This window comes from Bison bison, unplaced genomic scaffold (genome assembly GCF_000754665.1).
Source record: "Bison bison bison isolate TAMUID 2011002044 unplaced genomic scaffold, Bison_UMD1.0 scf7180017864248, whole genome shotgun sequence".
Taxonomy (NCBI): Eukaryota; Metazoa; Chordata; class Mammalia; order Artiodactyla; family Bovidae; genus Bison; species Bison bison.
The window spans coordinates 1997783-2011039 of record NW_011494820.1 but is presented as its reverse complement, the minus strand read 5'-3'; positions in this window follow the sequence as shown (position 1 = coordinate 2011039).

Sequence of the window (13257 nt, the reverse complement as noted above, 5' to 3'; positions counted from 1 at the left end):
CAGGAGGTGGTGATGCGCTCTGGGGTAGGCAGCTCTGACACCGTCCTGCTGGAAACTTGGGTGAGTTCCTTACCTCTCTGAGCCCCAGGGTCTTGCTTTTCAATCCAAGTGTAATTTATAAACAAAGCACACTGGTTTCACTGTTGTGATCCAAATACAGAGTACTCCTAGTCCCCAGGGGCTCTCTGTGCCCCTTCCAGTCACCTCCCAGGGGTAGTCCCACGTCTGACCTCTATCCCCTAGGCTCCATCTGACTTGTTTTTTGTTGTTGTTTTAACCATGCTGTGTGGCTTGCGGATCAGTTCCCCCACCAGCAATCGAACCTATGACACAGCAGTGAAAGCCTGGAATCCTAATCACTAGGCCACAGGGAGCTTCCTATTCTGTTTAATAAACCAGCTTTAGTGAAGCAAACTTTACATTTAATGATGCAACTGTTTTAAGCGCTCAATGAATTTTGACAAATGTAACCCCCGCTGTTGCCCCATAATTCAAGATATAGGACATTTGCATCACCCCAGGGCCACATGCCCCTGTGTGGCCACTGCTTCTGCTCCCTGACGATCTCCACCAGGAGCCCCCGGCCCAGCCTCTATCTCCATAGATTAGTGTGGCTTACTTGTGAAGTTCACGTAAATGGAATCACAACACGTGTCTCTTCGTTTCTTTTGCTCAGTGTCGGTGAAGTCCCTTGTGGGATACATGTATTAATAGCAGTGGGTCATTCTTTTTCTTTGCTGTGTAGTATTCCACCAGTGGCCATGTCCTTGTCTGTTTATTCATCAACCTGTTGATGAACCTGTGGGCTGTTTCCCGTTCGAGGCTATTATGACCATTTATGTTTATATCTTTGGATGAGATCATGTCCCTTTTTCTGTGGGATGAATATCTGTAGTGGGTTGAGTGGTACCCCTACCACCCTCAATTCATGTCCACCTGGAACCTCAGAATGTGACTTTATTTGGAAATAGTGTCTCTGCAGATGAAATTTAGCTAAGAATCCAAATGAAATCAAACTGGATGAGGGCGGACCAAAAACCCAGTGAGAGTGTCTTGGTAGGAGACAGAAATCAATACACAGAGAGGCACAATAGGAAGGCGACATGAAGATGGAGGAAGAGACTGGGGTGATGTAGCTGCAAATTAAGGGATGCTAAAGATAGCGGACAACTCCACAAGCTGGGAGAGAGACACGATTCTCCCCTAGAGACCCACAGAAGGAACCAATCCTGCCAACATCCTGATTTTGGACTTCTGGCCTCCTGAACTGTGAGAGAGTGAGTGTCTGTTGTTTTAAACCATCCCTTTTGTGGTCATTTGTTAGGCAGCCCCAGGATACTCATAAAATGCCCACGGATGGAACTGCTAGAGTGTAGGAACACTCCCTTTCAGCAAATATTGCCAAACGGCTGCCTCAAGTGGTTATACCAAATGACATTCCCACCATGAGTGTAAGAGCCATCGCTTCTTCATCTCTAAAATGGGGACAGTAATAACTCTTCACGGGTGTGGTGAAAATACAGGAGAAAGCACAGTTCTGGGCGTTGAAGTGTGGGGGCTTCCCTGGTGGCTCAGTGGTAAAGAATCTGCCTGCAATGCAGGAGACCCAGGTTCAATCTCTGGGCTGGGAAGATCCCCTGGAGAAGGGGGTGGCGACCCTTTCCAGTATTCTTGCCTGGAGAATTCCATGGACTGAGGAGTCTGGCAGGCTACAGTCCCTGGGGTTGCGAAGAGTTGAAAACACTCTGTAAATGGTAACTTAAAAAAAAAAGTTGCAGAGAAGGTGCAAATCCAGTTCCATATGTCTTCAGTATTGAACTTTTTCTGCTCTTTCCCAGAAGAAGTCATATACAAGGAGTTCAGGGTGGAGACCCTCTCCCCCTATAGGAAGACCCAGTGAGGGCTGGGTTCTGGGGTGATAGTGAGGACCCTGAGAGACCCAAGAGAGACTGCAATGCTGAAAGCAACTAAGGAAAGCAAGCCAGAGCAGAACCAGCACAGGAAAATGTCATTCTTTCATTCACCAACAGATTCGTTGCCAGTCAATGCTTGATTCAAGAGGCTGGTACCCCGGAAAGGCCCTAATATAAATACAGGCTAGGCAGCCAGACTGAGCAGAGGGGAAATGGGAGCTCTACTGAGCAGCCAGGAAGGATTCCTGGAGGAAGAGACCTGAGCTGGATTTGAAGAATGTGAGAAGGTGTGCAAGACCAACTTGACCATCCTTTCTGCTATGCCAGAAGTCTGAAATCAAAGTGTTGGCAGCTGTGCTCCCTCTGAAGGTTCTAGAGGAGGGTCCTTGCTTGCCTCTTTCAACTCTGATAGACCCAGGCATTCCTTGACCTGTGGCCACATCGCTTCAATCTCTGCCTCTATCTCCACGTGGTCTCTCTGTTTGGATTTCACTCTTCTTTCAAGGACACCAATCATTGCATTTAGCTCCCTCACCCAATCCAAGATGATCTCATCTCGAGATCCTTACCTTAATAATATCTGCAAAGACTCTTATTCCAAAAAAGGCCTTATTTTGAGGTTCCAGGCATACATGTCTTGTGGGGAGGGGTCACCATTCAACCCAGTACATTGAGAGTGTTTGTTCAGTTTATTTGCAGTGGGACTGTTCTCTCGTGGGTAGGGCTGTCTCTGCCTTGTCTGAAGCCTGTATTCTGTGCCTGTCACAGGGTCTGGGGCACAGGGGGCTGTCAATAAGTGCTGCTGAATGCCTGAATAAAAGACAGGAGGAGGGACTTCCCTGGTGGTTCAGTGGCTGAGATTCTGTGCTCCCAAGGCAAGGAGCCTGGGTTCGATCCCTGGTCAGGGAACTAGATCCCACATGCCACAACTAAAATTTCAGCACACCGCAAATGAGATCGAAGACACCACTTGTCGAAGCTAAGACCCAACGCAGCCAAATAAATAAATAAATATTCAAAGAAAAAGACAGAAGGGGAGGGAGTCAGCATGGGGTACTGGAAGAGGGCGTAGCTTTGGGATCAGAGAGTAGGGGTCCTATTTCCTTCTCCTGAGCCTTGCTTGGCAAGACACTTCCACTCTCTGAGCCTCACTTTTACCCACTTTGCAAGGCTATAGTGGAGATAAATGTCAAAGTCTAGAGTTTTCCAAGTTACCTGGTAGGATCTTAGGAGGTGCAGCTATAGTGGTGTGGGGGAGGGCTACTCTAGGCCGGAAGGTAAAGATAGAAAGGGCAGATCCAGTGGAGACCTCAGGGGGGCGCTGCGACGCGGCCAGCTGGGCTGACAGCGAGAGAGAAGATCAAGGGCCCCTGTGTTTATTTGTCATTGAGCCCTTCTCAGGATCCTGGAAGGAAGTGGTCTATATGCCCCTTCTTTCTTTTTTTTTTCATTGATGTGAGAACCACATAATATAAAATTAGCATTTTTTTTTCTTGGTCTCTCCTTGCGGCTTGTAGAATCTTAGTTCCCCACCTGGGTATTGAACCTGGGCTCTCGGCAGTGAAAGGGTGGAGTCCTAATCACTGGTGCGTGAGTGGGTGAGTCGTTCAGTCATGTCTGACTCTTTGCAACCCCATGGACTGCAGCCCGCCAGCCTTCTCTGTCCATGGAATTTTCCAGGCAAGAGTACTGGAGTGGGTTGCCATTTCCTCCTCTAGGGGATCTTCCTGACCCAGGGATCGAACCCACCTCTCCCATGTCTCCTGCATTGCAGGTGAATTCTTTACCACTAAGCCACCAGGGAAGCTGCTAACCACTGGACTGCCAGGGAATTCCCTAAAATTAACCACTTTAAAATGAACAACTCAGTGGCATTTAGTACATTCAGAATGTTCTGTAACCATCACCTCTGTTTAGTTCCAGAACACTTCCATCCCTGTTCCCATTAGCAGCCACTCCCTACACCCCCTCCTCCAGCCCCTGGCAACTGCTAATCTGCTTTCTGTCTCTATGGATTGGCCTGTTCTGGACATTTCTTATAGATGGAATCATACAAAAGGGGACCTTTTGTGTCTGGCTCCTTTCACTCGGCATGTTTTCTAGGTTCATCGCGTTGTATTAATAGCATGTGTCAGAGCTTCACTCCTTCTCTCGGCTGAGCAATAGTCCATTGTTTGGATGGAGAGCGTTGTGCTTACCCATTCATCACTGGATGGACACTTGGGCTGGTTCCTCTGTTTGGCAATTGTGACTAATGCCGCTGCGAACTTGTGTGCATGTGTATCTGTTTAAACATCTGATTTCACTTCTCTTGGGTGTAAGCCAATTGTACAGATGGGAAAACTGAGGCTAGGAGAGGATGAGTCAGCAGTGAAGAGTGTGGATTTGGAATGAGGTGAGATTTGGATCTGGCTTCAGGCAGGGCTCTGCGGGGGACTCACATGTGACTTTGGGCTGGGGGATTTACTGGGACCCCTAGCTCATAGGAAGAAGCTTCTGGAAGGACCTGTCACAATGCTTGGTCCATATTGGCCACTGCGTTATTAATAGTGACAGTGGAGGAGGGGACTTCCCTGGTGATCCTGTGGGTAAGACTTTGCTTCACAATGCAGAGGGTGCAGGTTCAATCCCTGACTGGGGAGCTAGGATTCCCACATGCCCTCTGGGCCAAAAAAACAAAACAGAAAACAGAAGCAATATTGTAACAAATTCAATAAAGACCAAAAAAAAAAAAAAAGTCCATATCAAAAGTCTTTAAAAAAAACAGCAGGGAAAACTGAGATCCCCACCTCCTCCCTCACCCAGAGGCCACTGGGATCAGTTACTGGGGCCTGTTTTGCCCACCCTCCATGAGGTCCCCAGGGGCTGGCTCACCTCCAGGCAGCAGTCCCAGCTGTGGACTGGCATCTGTCCCCAGCGCTCCAACCGAGGTGGGGGTCCCCAGAGCCGCCTCTGCCTCAGCTTGCCATATGGGCCACTCCCTAAGGGTGCAGAGCCCAAAGCCCTCCCTGGGTGACTGCAGCGCTCCCTCACCCTCTCTGCCCTTGACCTTCTCGGCCATTCGAATCCCAGCCATGGGCATCAGTGGAGGCAGGAGTGGGAGGAAGAAATGCAGAACTGGTGATTCTTTGCTTGGGGACAGTTAGCAGCCCGTGGTGCTTACTCTGAGGACATCTGAGTAATAGGCTCAGAGCCTTTTTTGGAGGAAGAGGGGACTAATTCTTACCAAGGGAAGGACTGCGTTCATACTCACTTCGCAGATATGGAAACTGAGATCCCGGAGAACCTAAGACTTATTGTTCAGCCAAGAGTCATGATGATTTGTTTATGCATTGTGTGTTTACTTAACGTGCTGGGTGCTGCCCAGGGCTCCGTGGAGGAACCAGGAAGAAAAGAAAGTCCCTGTCCCTTGTGGAGATGACAGATGACAAGGAAGAAAAGAAATTGCAGGAAATTCCCTGGCAGTCTAGTGGTTAGGACTCTTGGCTTTCACCGCCAAGGGCCTGGGGTTTAATCCCTGGTGGGGGAGATAAGATCCCACAAGGCATGGTAAAAACAAACAAAAAAAAATACAAAGAAAAGGCAGGACAGTTCCTCAAAAAATTCCTCATCCAGCAATTCTACTCAAACCCCCATCTCTTATGTCTCTTGCACTGGCAGGGGGATTCTTTACCACTAGCGCCACTTGGGAAGCCCACTCCCAGGTATGTGCCCCTACAAAAGTGAGCACAGAGGCCTGACAGACACTTGTACACGTGTGTTCACAGCAACACTAGTCACAGTTGCCAAAAGAGGAACTACTGAAATGCCCATCAATGGATGAGTGAATAAATAAAATGTGATCCATCCGTACTATGGAATATGAGCCAGTCATAAAAAGAAATGAAGCACTGACACATTCTACAACGCGGATGGCCCTCGAAAACATCATGCTGATAAGTATAAGCCAGAAGGACATATGTGATTCCATTTATATGAAATGTTCAGAATAGGTAAATCCATAGGGACGGGAAACATTAGTGATTACCAGGGGCTGGGGCAGGGAAAGGGGAGTGATCGCTAATGAGGATGGAGTTTCCTTTTGGGGTGATGGAAATGTCTTGGAACTAGACAGAGGTGCTGATTGGGCTTCCCAGGTGGCATTAGTGATAAAGAACCTGTCTGCCAATGCAGGAGATGCGGGTTCGATCCCTGGGTCTGGAAGATCCCCTGGAGGAGGGTGTGGCAACCCACTCCAAAGTTCTTGCCTGGAGAATCCCGTGAACAGGGAAGTCTGGCAGGCTATAGTCCATAAGGTTGCAAAGAGTCAGACAGACTGAATCAACTTAGCACACACTCACGCAGAGGTGTTGATTGCATAACACCACGAATGCACTAAATGCCATTGAATTGTATACTGTAAAATGATGAGTTTTATGGTATGGGAATTGTATCTCAATTTTAAAAAAAAGGAACCTAAAATACAGAGTTTGTTAGATAGAAAAATCAAGCAGGGCTAGGAGGTCAAAGGGCAGGTGTGGGAGAGAGGAAATGCCCACAGCTGACTTGGAGTGAGGGCCTACGACCTGAACTGCCCTGAGTGTTGTATATGTTTGTTTCATCATGGCCCCTGCTCTGTCTCACAAAGACATTTTATATATGGGTTCCTCACCCACTCCTGCCAGCTTCCCTGGTGGCTCAGAAGGTAAAGAGTCTGCCTGCAATGTGGGAGACCTGAATTTGGTCCCTGGGTCAGGCAGATCCCCTGGAGAAGAAAATGGCAACCTACTCCAGTATTCTTGCTTGGAAAATCCTATGGATGGAGGAGGAGCCTGGCGGGCTGCAATCCATAGGATCGCAGAGTTGGACACGACTAAACAACTTCACTTTCACTCACTCCAGTATTCTTGCCTGGAGAATCCCATGGACAGAGGAGCCTAGTAGGCTACAGTCCATGGGGACACAAAGAGTCGTACATGACTGAGCGACCAACACAGTTACAGGAACACCCTTTCCTGTGCTCCATGGTATTGTGGCATCTTAATTCCCCAACCGAGGATAGAACCCATGCCTCTTGCCTTGGAAGCATGGAGTCTTAACCAGTGGATGGCCAGGGAAGTCCCTCAAGGACATTTTAAAGATGGAAAAACGAATGTGTAGAGCTGGAGCAACCCACTCAAGGCATGAAGACTGATAAGAAGTAGATGCAGGACTTCCCTGGGGGGGTCCAGTGCTTAAGGATACCCCTGCCATTGCAGGGGATGCAGGTTCAACCCCTGGTCTAGGAATAGCCCATATATTGTTGTTTTTGTTCATTCATTATGTCATGCCTGACTCTGTCACTCCATGAACTGCAGCATGCCAGGCTTCTCTGTCCTCCACTGTATTCTGATGCTTCCTTAAATTCATATGCATTGAGTTGGTGATGCTGTCTAGCCATCTCATCCTCTGCCACCCCCTTCTCCTTTTGCCTTCAATCTTTCCCAGCATCAGGGTCTTTTTTTCCATTGAGTCAGCTCCTCGAATCAGGTGGCCAACGTATTGCAGCTTCAGCTTCAGCTTCAGCATCAGTCCTTCCAGTGAATAATCAGGGTTGATTTCCTTTAGGATTAATTGATTAGATCTCCTTGCTGTCCAGGGGACTCTCAAGAATCTTCGCCAGCACCACAGTTTGAAAGCCTCAATTCTTGGGCACTCAGATTTCTTTATGGTTCAACTCTCACATCCATACATGACTCCTGGAAAAATCATAACTTTGACTAGATGGACCTTTGTTGGTAAAGTGATGTCTCTGCTTTTTAATATGCTTTCTAGGTTTGTCATAGCTTTTCTTCCAAGGAGCAAGCAAGATCCCACATGCCTTAGAGCAAATAAGGGCCTGAATCACAACTACTGAGCCTCTGCACCTAGAGCCCACGTTCTGCAGTAAGAGAAGCCATTGCAGTGAGAAGCCTGTGTACTGCAACGAGTAGCCCCTGCTCACTGCAACTAGAGAAATCCTGCACAGCAACAAAGACCGAGTGCAGCCAAAAGAAGAGAAAATTCATAAAAAATACTTCATCAAAAAACCAGCAGTGGGTGCAGAACTAAAGGTAGTAGCAACAAACATCAAGAGCATTTATTTCATGGTTGTGCTGCCACTGCTGCTAAGTCACTTCAGTCGTGTCCGACTCTGTGCAACCCCATAGACGGCAGCCCACCAGGCTCCCCCGTCCCTGGGATTCTCCAGGCAAGAACACTGGAGTGGGTTGCCATTTCCTTCTCTAATGCAGGAAAGTGAAAAGTGAAAGTGAAGTCGCTCAGTCGTGTCCAACTCTTAGCGACCCCATGGACTGCAGCCTTCCAGGCTCCTCCGTCCATGGGATTTTCCAGGCAAGAGTACTGGAGTGGGGTGCCATTGCCTTCTCCGATTTCATGGTTACCTCTCTAGTTTCTGGGCTTCCCTGGTGGCTCAGATGGTAAAGAATCTGCCCGCAATGCAGAAGACCTGGGTTCGATCCCTGGGTCGGGAAGATCCTCTAGAGAAGGGAATAGCTACCCACTCTAGTATTCTTGCCTGGAGAATTCCATGGACAAAGGAGCCTGGCAGGCTACAGTCCATGGAGTTGCAAACAGTTGGACACAACTGAGTGACACACACACACACACACACACACACGTCTAGTTTATAGAGAAACAGAAGGTGATGCCAGGAGTTCCAGCAGCAGGCTCTGAGACGACTCAGCGGTGAAGGGCAGACAGGGTGGATAAGGCCTCAGCATGTGGCTGGAGGAAACCAACACATCCCCTAGGTCCCAGGCTTCAATTTCCTCCTCTGGAACACCTGGGGGTTATAAGGAGGCCTCCCAGCTCAGACCTGGGACCGTGAGTTCTACAGCTGGTCTGGAGCGGGGAGCAGGTGGTGAGGCCCTTGCCTCTGGGAGAGCCGTGCCAGCTGTGGGCCAGATGGCGGCCAGGCCTGCGGACGCTGCCTGCCATGTCCCTGCCTGTGGACTCTGCCAGACCACAGGTCATCATTTTTGGACCATGGTGTGCAGTAACCTGGGGTTCCTTAGTGCCTCAGTGGTAAAGAATCCGCCTGCAACGCAGGAGATGCAGGAGACATGGGTTTGATCCCTGGGTTGGGACGATCCCCTGAGGGAGGAAATGGCAATCCACTCCAGTATTCTTGCCTGGAGAATCCCATGGACAGAGGAGCCTGGTGGGCTACAGTCCATAGGGTCACACAGTCCAACACGACTGAGTGACTGAGCACTTGAGCAGTAACCTTCCTGGGTCCTTTCTGTCCGCAGTTGCCTGTGTCTCATTCCAGGTATCACAGCCAGGCCGAGGACCTTGGAGAGATCTGTGGCCTTGCTCTGCCTCCCTGCCACATCCCACCTGCTGTATCTCCTGTTGGCTCCACCTGCAAAGTACATCTTGGCTAGGATCCCATTCCTCCCTGGCCACCAGCCTGGGATGAGCACCATTTCTGGCCAGGAAATCTTGCTTCCTAAATAATGTCTCTAATTTAAGATACTGCCTCAACTGCAGTGTTGGTTATACTCCCTCTGCTCACAAGTGCCCCCATCCCACCCTCATTTCACGCAGGGGAAATGCCTCCACTGTGGTCCATAGGCCTCTCCATGACCTAGGGCACCCCTCGTTGCTGCCCACCCCATCTTCTCCTCCCCTCTCCCTCCCCCTTTCCCAACATGCAATACTTCGGGCACGCTACCCCAGGGCCTTTGCACCGACTCTCCTGTGCTATGTGATCTTGAAGTACCTAGTGTGCCCACAGATCACGTGTCTGCAGTGTGCTGCGTGTGAGTGCACAGCCAGGGGCCCAGCAAACCTCTTCGTGCTTATCTTCAACTGTGGGTCTGACATATGGGTCAAATCTGGGTGTTTATGAAGTGTGCGAGCATCTGGATGCCATTGACTGCAGCTGTATGTGTGTCGAGCGTGTGAGCTGTAGGTCTCTGCTGAGTGGGGTTTGATGCCTGCATGTGGTTGATCTGGAACAAAGGCTCAAGTGGCAGGCAGACCACGGGAGGGTGAGGGGGTGTGTACAGAGCTAGCAGGAACGTGAGCTGCTCATGCCCCCACACATTCAGTATTTATTTGAGTGCTTATTGTGTGCTGTGGGGGTCAGCAAGGCCCTTCAGCACCTGGTATCTATCAACGTTCACAGTGTCAACTCCTGAACACTTCACACACAAATGATTGAGTACCCACTGCGTACAGACCCTCTGCTAGAGATAGATCAGTTCCGTCTGGTTCTACCTCTGGGCCCTCCAACCCTGTGTCCACTGTCTTTCCCCAGCACTGACTGCAGGAAGGCTCTGAGCCCCATTTGGACCCCTGGACCCTGCCTAAACTATGGACAGAGGTTTACAACATTGCACAGGATGCAGTGACCAAAACCATCCCAAAGAAAAACAAATGCAAAAAGGCCAAGTGGTTGTCTGAGGAGGTCTTACAAATAGCTGAGAAAAGAAGAGACACGAAAGGCAAGAGATAAAGGGAAAGATATACCTAACTGGATGCAGAATTCCAGAGAATAGCAAGGACAGATAAGAAGGCCTTCTTAAGTTAACAATACAAAAAAAAAAAAAAAATGAAAACAATAGACTGGAAGAGACTAGAGATCTCCTCAAGAAAATTGGAGCTATCAGTGGAACATTTAATGCAAGGATGGGCACGATAAAGGACAGAAATGCTAAGGACCTAACAAGCAGAAGAGATTAAGAAGAGGTGGCAAGAATATATGTAAGAACTGTACAAAAAAGTTCTTAATGACCCAGATAATCATGATGGTGTAATCACTCACCTAGAGACAGACATTCTGGAGTGTGAAGTCAAGTGGGCCTTAGGAAGCATTACTATGAATAAAGCTAGGCGGTGATGGAATTCCAGTTGAGCTATTTCAAATCCTAAAATATGATGCTGTTAAAGTGCTGCATTCAATATATCAGCAAATTTGGAAAACTCAGCAGTGGCCACAGGACTGAAAAAGGTCAGTTTTCGTTTCAATCCCAAAGAAGGGCAATGCCAAAGAATGTTCCAACTACTGTACAGTTGTTCTCATTGCACATGCTAGTAAGATTATGCTCAAAATCTTTCAAGCTAGGCTTCAGCAGTAAACTGAGAACTGCCAGATGTACAAGCGGGGTTTAGAAAAGGCAGAGGATCCAGAGACCAAACTGCCAGCATCTGCTGGATCATAGAGAAAGCAAGGAATTCCGGAAAAACTTCTGCTTCTGCTTCATTGACTACACGAAAGCCGCTGACTGTGTGGACCACAATAAACTGTGGAAAATTCTTAGAGATGGGACTATCAGAACACTTTGCTTGTCTCCTGAGAAACCTGCATGTGGGTCAAGAAACAACAGTTAGAACCGGACACAGGTGTTACTTTCCCTTTCAAAATTGGGAAAGGAGTATGACAAGGCTGTATGTTGTCACCCTGCTTACCCAACTTATTAATATATTCAGAGTACATGATTTGAAATACTGGGCTGGATGAATAACAAGCTGGAATCAAGATTGTTGGGAGAAACAATAACAACCTCAGATACGCAGATGATACCACTCTAATGGCAGAAAGTGAAGAGGAACTAAAGAGCCTCTTGATGAGGGTGAAAGAGGAGAGTGAAAAAGCTGGTTTAAAATTCAACATTCAAAAAACTAAGATCATGGCATTGGTCCCATCATTTCATGGCAAATAGAAGGGGAAAAAGTGGAAGCAGTGACAGATTTTATTTTCTTGGGCTCCAAAGCCATTGCAAATGGTGCCTGCAGCTATGAAGTTAAAAGACGCTTGCACTTTGAAAGGAAAGCTTTGACAAACTTAGCATATTAAAAATCAGAGACATCACTTTGCTGACAAAGGTCTGTATAGTCAAGGCTATGGTTTTTCCAGTAGTCATGTACGGATGTGAGAGCAGGACCATGAAAGAAGTATGAGCACCAAAGAACAGATGCTTTCAAATTGTAGTACTAAAGAAGACTCTTGAGAGCCCCTTGGATTGCAAGGAGTTCAAAGCAGTCAATCTTAAAGGAAATCAACCCTAAATATTCATTGGGAGGACTGATGCTGAAGCTCTAATACTTTGGTCACCTGATGCAAAGAGCCAGTTCATTGGAAAAGACCCTGATGCTGGGAAAGATTGAGGATAAAAGGAGAAGGGGGAGGCAGAGGAGATGGTTATTAGACAGCATCATTGACTCAGTGGACATGAATCTTCGCAAACTCCAGGAAATAGTGGAGGACAAGGAAGCCTGGTGTGCTGCAGTCCATGAAGTCACAAAGAGTCAGACATGACTTAGCAACTGAACAACAGCAACAACCCTGCCTGTGGCTGCACAAGGAAGAGCTTTCTAACTCAGAAGGTGAAAAAATAAATGGGTTCAACCCTGAAAAGAAAATTCTGGAAGCTTGGACCCCTTCAGGGTGAAGATTCTAGGCTTTCAGTGGCCTTGAAATCTCTGGAAGCTTTACAGAAGCCTTCTTGGCTTTCAGCTCCATGGGATTCAGAAGGGAGGAGAGGAAAGGAAGGCAAGAAAAAAGAATAACAAAGAGAAAAAGGAAGGAAACAGATGCAGGTCTTTGCACCCTGGCTGAAGACTAGGGTTTTTGGGCCTCTCTAGCTGGGAGGTCCAAGCAGGCTTGGTCTGGTGAAATGGACTTTGGGGGTGTAAGTGTGGGTTTGAAGGGTCTGTAGGCAAGGATCTGGGGGAGGGAGTGGGATTTGAGTGGAGGATGGGGGAGATAACTTGAGGGCAGGGGTTTGGGGGTATAGGAACCAGAACTGAGGGTTCAGCAGGAGGTTTGGTGATCTGAGCGCAATCCGAGGGTGGAGATTCTCGGGTGTGGGAGAGGTGGCTCTGGGAAGATGGGGGAGGATTGGGACCCAAAGCTGGGTTGGAAGTCTGATGCCTGGGCTCTAGGTGAGTTCCTGAGACCTAGGGAGGTCTCGGGGAGGGAGTGACCCTGGAAGGAAAGAGGAAGCGGGTCTCAGATTTTCTTAGATCAGTTTCTCCAAGTTCCTCCTCTCATCTTGGCTCGGGGCCCGCCACTCGCCTTTCCCAGAACAGACCCCGCTTCTGAAGTGCAGTGTTTCACCATCGGGCAGCTCCTACTCCTGTGAGTGAACTCTCCCTCTCCACCCACTTCTCCCGCATCCCACTGTCGCCTCACTCCTCCCGAGAGGCTACTCCCGGACACGCACAGGTTGCCTTCGCCCCGCCCCTCCAAGATAGGCCCCTCCCCCTACCCGGGCCACGCCTCTTCGTAGACCGTGCCCCCCGCCCCTTCCCTGGCCCATCAATCTCTCGTCCCTCCTCAGACCCATGCCTGCACCTCTACCCAGACTCCGCCCCT